The following is an 8,752-nucleotide window of genomic DNA, read 5'->3' on the forward strand; positions in this document are numbered from 1 at the left end:
GTCCAGAGAACAGTTGGAGGTCGGAGTAGCACTATCTCAAGTAGTTCTACGACAGCACGGGTGGATTCTAAATATTCCAAAACCGCAGCTGTTTCCGACGACACGTCTGCTGTTCCTAGGGATGATTCTGGACACAGTCCAGAAAAAGGTGTTTCTCCCGGAGAAGAAAGCCAGGGAGTTATCCGAGCTAGTCAGGAACCTCCTAAAACCAGGAAAAGTGTCAGTGCATCATTGCACAAGGGTCCTGGGAAAAATGGTGGCTTCTTACGAAGCGATTCCATTCGGTAGATTTCACGCAAGAACTTTTCAGTGGGATCTGCTGGAAAAATGGTCCGGATCGCATCTTCAGATGCATCAGCGGATAACCCTGTCTCCAAGGACAAGGGTGTTTCTTCTGCGGTGGCTGCAGAGTGCTCATCTACTAAAGGGCCGCAGACTCGGCATTCAGGACTGGGTCCTGGTGACCACGGATGCCAGCCTGAGAGGCTGGGGAGCAGTCACACAGGGAAAATATTTCCAGGGAGTGTGATCAAGTCTGGAGACTTTTCTCCACATAAATATACTGGAGCTAAGGGCAATTTACAATGTTCTAAGCTTAGCAAGACCTCTGCTTCAAGGTCAGCCGGTATTGATCCAGTGGGACAACATCACGGCAGTCGCCCACGTAAACAGACAGGGCGGCACAAGAAGCAGGAGGGCAATGGCAGAAACTGCAAGGATTCTTCGCTGGGCGAAAAATCATGTGATAGCACTGTCAGCAGTGTTCATTCCGGGAGTGGACAACTGGGAAGCAGACTTCCTCAGCAGGCACGACCTCCACCCGGGAGAGTGGGGACTTCATCGGGAAGTATTCCACATGATTGTGAACCGTTGGGAAAGACCAAAGGTGGACATGATGGCGTCCCGCCTGAACAAAAAACTGGACAGGTATTGCGCCAGGTCAAGAGACCCTCAAGCAATATCTGTGGACGTTCTGGTAACACCGTGGGTGTACCAGTCGGTGTATGTGTTCCCTCCTCTGCTTCTCATAACCAAGATACTGAGAATTATAAGACGTAGAGGAGTAAGAACTATACTCGTGGCTCCGGATTGGCCAAGAAGGACGTGGCACCCGGAACTTCAAGAAATGCTCACAGAGGACTCATGGCCTCTGCCGCTAAGAAGGGACTTGCTTCAGCAAGTACCAGGTCTGTTCCAAGACTTACCGTTGCTGCGTTTGACGGCATGGCGGTGGAACGCCAGATCCTAAGGGAAAAAGGCATTCCGGAAGAGGTCATTCCTACCCTGGTCAAAGCCAGGAAGGAGCTGACCGCAAAACATTATCACCACATGTGGCGAAAATATGTTGCGTGGTGTGAGGCCAGGAAGGCCCCACGAAGAAATTTCAACTCGGTCGATTCCTGCATTTCCTGCAAACAGGAGTGTCTATGGGCCTCAAATTGGGGTCCATTAAGGTTCAAATTTCGGCCCTGTCAATTTTCTTCCAGAAAGAATTGGCTTCAGTTCCTGAAGTCCAGAAGTTTGTCAAGGGAGTATTGCATATACAACCCCCTTTTTGTGCCTCCAGTGGCACTGTGGGATCTCAACGTAGTTCTGGGATTCCTCAAATCACATTTTAAACCGCTCAAATCTGTGGATTTGAAATATCTCACATGAAAAGTGACCATGCTGTTGGCCCTGGCCTCGGCCAGGCGAGTGTCAGAATTGGCGGCTTTGTCTCACAAAAGCCATATCTGATTGTCCATTCGGACAGGGCAGAGCTGCGGACTCGTCCCCAGTTTCTTCCTAAGGTGGTGTCAGCGTTTCACCTGAACCAGCTTATTGTGGTACCTGCGGCTACTAGGGACTTGGAGGACTCCAAGTTGCTAGATGTTGTCAGGGCCCTGAAAATATAGGTTTCCAGGACGGCTGGAGTCAGGAAAACTGACTCGCTGTTATCCTGTATGCACCCAACAAACTGGGTGCTCTTGCTTCTAAGCAGACGATTGCTCGTTGGATTTGTAGCACATTTCAACTTGCACATTCTGTGGCAGGCCTGCCACAGCCTAAATCTGTCAAGGCCCATTCCACAAGGAAGGTGGGCTCATCCTGGGCGGCTGCCCGAGGGGTCTCGGCATTACAACTCTGCCGAGCAGCTACGTGGTCGGGGGAGAACACGTTTGTAAAATTCTACAAATTTGATACCCTGGCTAAAGAGGACCTGGAGTTCTCTCATTCGGTGCTGCAGAGTCATCCGCACTCTCCCGCCCGTTTGGGAGCTTTGGTATAATCCCCATGGTCCTGACGGAGTCCCCAGCATCCACTAGGACGTCAGAGAAAATAAGATTTTACTTACCGATAAATCTATTTCTCGTAGTCCGTAGTGGATGCTGGGCGCCCATCCCAAGTGCGGATTGTCTGCAATACTTGTACATAGTTATTGTTACAAAAATCGGGTTATTATTGTTGTGAGCCATCTTTTCAGAGGCTCCGCTGTTATCATGCTGTTAACTGGGTTCAGATCACAGGTTGTACAGTGTGATTGGTGTGGCTGGTATGAGTCTTACCCGGGATTCAAAATCCTTCCTTATTGTGTACGCTCGTCCGGGCACAGTATCCTAACTGAGGCTTGGAGGAGGGTCATAGGGGGAGGAGCCAGTGCACACCACCTGATCCTAAAGCTTTTACTTTTGTGCCCTGTCTCCTGCGGAGCCGCTATTCCCCATGGTCCTGACGGAGTCCCCAGCATCCACTACGGACTACGAGAAATAGATTTATCGGTAAGTAAAATCTTATTATTTATTGGCAATTTTCGAATGTTGTATACAGTATGTTCTTATATTGTAAAAAGTGTCTTCGTAGATTGCATATCTTCTTATGTTGTTAATGGTATCTTATATTGTATGTCTTAGTTTGTTTATACTGTATATTCTTATGTTGTTTTCGGTATCTTTTGTTGCAAATTTTCTTTTGTTGCATAAAGTATCTTCTAATGCTGCATATCTTCTTATGTTGTATACAGTGTCTTCTCATGTTGTATATATTATGTTTTATACTGTATCTTCTTAGGTTGTATACAGTATCTTATATTGCATATCTTCTTATGTTGTATACAGTGTCTTCTCATGTTGTATATATTATGTTTTATACTGTATCTTCTTAGGTTGTATACAGTATCTTATATTGCATATTTTCTTATGTTGAATAAAGTATATTCTAATGTTGCATATCTTCTTATATTGTATATATTCTTATGTTTTATACTGTGTCTTCCTATGTAGCACACTGGGGGTAATTCCAAGTTAATCGCAGCAGGAAATTTTTTAGCAGTTAGGCAAAACCATGTGCACTGCAGGGGGGACAGATATAACATTTGCAGAGAGAATTAGATTTGGGTGGGTTATTTTGTTTCTGTGCAGGGTAAATACTGGCTGCTTTATTTTTACACTGCAATTTAGATTGCAGATTGAACTCACCACACCCAAATCTAACTCTCTCTGCAAATGTTATATCTGCCTCCCCTGCAGTGCACATGGTTTTGCCCAACTGCAAAAAAAAAAATTCTGCTGCGATCAACTTGGAATTAACCCCAGTGTACTGTATCTTATGTTGCATGTTTTCTTATGTTGCATAAAGTATCTTATAATGCTGCATATCTTATGTTGTATACAGTATCTTCTTAGGTTGCATATCTTCTTATGTTCTACAGTATATATTCTTATGTTTTTAAAAGTATCTTCCTGTTCTTATGTTGTATATCTTCAACAGCAAAATAGGCACATGGCAGTATGGACGGCGTAATGGTTAGCATTACTGCCTCACAGTACTGAGGTCATGGGTTCAATTCCCACCATGGCCCTAATTGTGTGGAGTTTGTATATTCTCCCCGTGCTTGCATGGGTTTCCTCTGGGTACTCCGGTTTCCTCCCACAATACAAAAATATACAGGTAGGTTAATTTGTTCCCAACTAAAATTAACCCTGTTGTGTGTGGTAAGGTATAGATTGTTAGCTCTCATGGGGCAGGGACTGATGTGAATGGTGAAATATTCTCTGTAAAGAGCTGTGGAATATGTGTGCGCTATACTTTGGAAGGTGTGTGACAACAGAATAGTACCAAATCACATTACACCGCTCAATAGTGTCTATTATTCACATTACACCACACAGTAGTACCCCTTAAACACATTATGCCACACAATAGAGCCCCTTATCCATGTTATACTATGGTGGAGTACCTTATACACATCACACTATGGTAGAGCCAGGCGCTATGGAAGTAGCTGTATTTAACTATTTACTTGTTTAATTCAAATAAATTGGAAACACTATATATATCCCAACTGACCTGATCTCACAACCCCCAATTCCTCAATGAAAATAAAGCCCCAAATGTGCCCCCCCCCCCCCCACACACACACACAGAGAGACCTCATAACCCCTCCAATCTCTGAATGAATATTATGCCCCAAAACTGACCCCCCCAGACAGGGTCGGACTGGCCGACAGGGGTACAAGGGAAACTACCAGTGGGCCCTACTGCCTGAGGGCCCACTACTTCCTCTAGGGATCAGGTTCCAGACTGTGCACTTGTATTATACATGGTAGATAGGTTGCATACACTGCACAAGACTATTGTGCATTTCAAGCCTCGGTGGTGGCTGACCACACCCCGTTTGTAGACTGGCCACACCCCATTTGTAGACTGGCCACACCCCTAAGTATGGGCCCCTAGCACTGCATTCCTTGGAGGGCCCTTCATAGCCCAGTCCGACACTGCCCCCAGATCTCATAATCTCTCAATTCCCCAAATGTGACCCCCCCACAGACCTAAAACCCCCCAAACTCTCAATGAAAATAATTCACCAAAATTGCCCCCCCAATTTTATAATCTCCCATTGCCTCAATGAAGATAATACCCTAGATATGCTATCCCAGACCTGATAATCCCATCATGCTTCAATGAAAATAATGTTCCAGAAGAGAGAGCTGTGCTGAAGCAGCCTGAGGGGCAGAGAGAGGTAGTGAGGCAGCCTTATACCACTTTTCAGACTTATGACTCGGCAATGTCCCTGCTCTAAAAATTCCAAGGTTTTTGCTCAAGACCCCCTTTCACACTATACCTAAGACCTGGGAAATTCCCGGGTCATCCCCTTTCAGGCATAACCCTGGTCTGCCCTGGCATTCTACAAGCCAGGGCTGCTAGGCTGCTGTCATACACACACGTCACACTCATACACACACATAGATGTCACACTCAAACAATCACACACCCCTTCTAAAACCAGCTGCTTCTCCCTGCAGCATGGAGCACAGCCCTCTCCTGGCAACACGAAGCACAGCCCCCTTCCACTAACATGGAGCATAGACCCCTCCCGGCAGCTCCGCCCCCAAGCAGCCCCGAACAGCCTATCAGAGGCATGTAAGTGCGACCCAGGAGTAAAATCCCTGGCTGCACCATTCACACTTAACCCAGGTTGTTTACCCGGGACAAAAGTCCTGGGAAAATCCCTGGTCAATACCAGGGGTGCCGACCCGTGTTGGTACCTTTCAGACATATAGAAATCCTCGGTTGCCTCTGGCGTGCTCTGTTCCCTACCAAGTCTCTGAGTCTGAGTCACTGTGTTGTGCCGCTCTGCTTCTCTTCCTGCTGCTCTGCGGCTGCTAGTACAGTGGCATGTGGGAAGGGGGTGGGGGGGGTGGGGGGGGGGTGGGGGTGGCGGGAGGCTCTTGAGGCACCCTCGCTACACCCCTGCTCTTATGTTGTATAAATTTGTATGTTGCATATCTTCTTATGCTGTGCAGTATATAGTATCTTATCTTCTTATGTTGTATATCTTTGTTAATGTCAATACTGATTACAATAAGTTGGGCTTTCCACTTGTACAGTAAACATCACATTGCAAGAATGTAGAAGAAATATTCTTTTTTTCCCCAAAATATATTTTATTGAGGTTTTGAACAAACAGTAATATGTAACATAAAGAAGAAAGACAGAGCCACATATAAATGAGAAAGAGCATATAGCCAGAACAATATGAGGCTATGATGGCTAGTCTTAAATTATACCTCAAATTTTCCATTTTCTAACATACATAACATAGATATCAGAAAGTTGACCATTGTAGAACACAATAAAATGAAAGAAAAATAAGAAGAGAAAAACTTCTAAAGAGCTATAACAGGTCTGACATAACAATAAGAATCTAAACATATGATAGCATCCTTCTACGCGAGGGACGCATAACACAAACAATAAACAAACAAAAAACAGTATCTGCCGGAGCCAGGGGACCGTCTACCCATCCATGGAGAAATCATCAAAGCAAGAAAAAATACAAAAGATGGAGATCTAAGAAGAAGTAAGGAGGGAATGGAGAAGAGCAAGAGGAGAAGGAAAAAAAAAAGGGGGAGAAGGAGGAGATTAAAAAGAGTGGAAGTTTACGGGAGGGAAACAGGAGGTCTATGATCCAGGAGTTGGTGACAGTACCATGTGGTGCAGTGGAAGCTTTGTTGAATAGCAAGTTTTGTGGAGGTGGGTAGTGTGTGGATGAACTTACCCCAGCATTGAAATAATGCGGGAGTCAAAATTTCCTTATCAATAGATGTCTCTAACCAGTCCATTGTAAAGAGAAAAAGTAATCTAGAGGTCGCCATGGAGAAGAAATATTCTTAAATGTTTCCAGGCATAGAGGATTTCAAGTAATATTTGATGTCAACATGCTAGTAACCCCTGAGAATTGCCTATAATAGGACTTGAGCATATTACATATACAAAAAGAAGGGATGAAAGGTTTCATCTTCTGTAAACAAGGAAGCTAATTAGATCTTTATGCTATGATATAGAGTCATTGCAGTTCAAATAACATTACACTTGCCCTGTATGTTTTAAAAATTCAGGGGTGCAGTTGTTAAAACCTAAAAGCACACTGCTGTACACTGTAAAATATAGGGGTGTTGCTGTTCAAATAACATTACACTGGCCCTGTATGTTTTAAAAATTCAGGGGTGTAGTGAAAATCAATGTATACTGGCCCTGACTTGTATGCTGTAATTATTCTAGGGTACAGTGAAAATCAATGTACACTGACCCTGTCTTGTATGCTGTAATTATTCTAGGGTACAGTGAAAATCAATGTACACTGGCCCTGTCTTGTATGCTGTAATTATTCTAGGGTGCAGTGAAAATCAATGTACACTGGCCCTGTCTTGTATGCTGTAATTATTCTAGGGTGCAGTGAAAATCAATGTACACTGGCCTTGTCTTGTATGATGTACAATTACAGGGGTGTTGTGAAAATACAGGGGTGCTGGCACTGTCTGCGGTTGCGATGTCTAGGCCTGACCTTCACAACACTGTATGGGAAGAGGAAGCTCTTACCACCATTTGCACGCCCCCTGCAAGTGCTGGTAGGAACACCGCCAGTCCAGTTGCTGATATTGAGATTGAGGATGTCACTGTAGAAGTACACCAGGATGAGGAGGATATGGGTGTAGCTGGCGCTGTGGAGGAAGTTGACTATGAGGATTCTGATGGTAATGTGGTTTGTTTGAATAAGGCACCAGTGGAGACAGTTGTTGGCCATGGGATGAAAAAGCCCATTGTGATGCCTGGGCAAAATACCAAAAAAGCCACCTCTTCAGTGTGGAATTATTTCTCCACAAATCCAGACAACAGTTGTCAAGCCATCTGTTGTCTTTGTCAATCCATAATAAGTAGGGATAAGGACATGAACCACCTAGGAACATCTTCCCTTATATGTCACCTGCAGCGCATTCATCATAAGTCATTGTCAAGTTCAGAAACTTTGGGTAATAGAATAAGCTGTGGTTCTCAAACTCGGTCCACAGGACCCCACACGGTTCATGTTTTCCATGTCACCCAGCAACTGCGCTGTGTATCACCAACTGTCACATTTAAAAAATTTACAGAAGTGCAAGATGGAATGCAATGGGTGACAGAAAGAGACCGTGGGTGGCAGAGGACAAGCACAATGTCCTTTGTGGTGTGGAGATCAGGGGGCATGTACCTTGGTGGGGTCAGGAACACAGCGGCCTCTGCTCTGCCTGTATAAGGGGCCCCCAACCGTTATGCTTTCCTCTTTTTGGCACTCGGTTAGACAGTCTCTGACAGTGCCAGTTACATGGGTTGCAAGATGCTTTTAACTCACAGACAGCAGTGAATCAGAAAAAAATGTACAGCTGTCTGTTAATTAGAGGCAGTAAGTGGCTGTGATCATCACCACTGATAGGTGGCAGGACTCCTCTATCAGTCCAGCACACACAAGGTCAGCCCTGCCTCCCTAATGTAAGGGACAGGTCCCTAAGGCAGTGGGTGCCACCCTGCTCTCTGCAATGGGCCATTCATCCGACATTGCTCAAAATGTTCTGCAGGGGGGGTCAGAACTGGGGACTCATTACTGGTCTGGGCAGAACTGGCCCCTTAAGGGCCCCATACACTAGAACGATTTGTCTGAGGCTGAAGTCGGAGGAGATTTCCCTTGAACTCTCTCGGGAGCTTCCCGGGAGTGGGTCCATATTATTTCATATGATTTGGTACATTTTGCATGCGATATGTCATATACAATCCCAGCCATGCCTGCGGGAACCGACATATCACGAGTACAGCACTAGGCGAGCCGATCCGACCCTCACGGGAACGCGTATCTGATCGGAAACATCTCCAAAATGCCCGATTTCTCCCGATATATTGTCCTGAATGCCCTAAATTGGCTGAAATCGGGCATTATTGTTCTAGTGCAATGCACCTGCTG

This window comes from Pseudophryne corroboree, chromosome 4, assembly GCF_028390025.1.
Source record: "Pseudophryne corroboree isolate aPseCor3 chromosome 4, aPseCor3.hap2, whole genome shotgun sequence".
Taxonomy (NCBI): Eukaryota; Metazoa; Chordata; class Amphibia; order Anura; family Myobatrachidae; genus Pseudophryne; species Pseudophryne corroboree.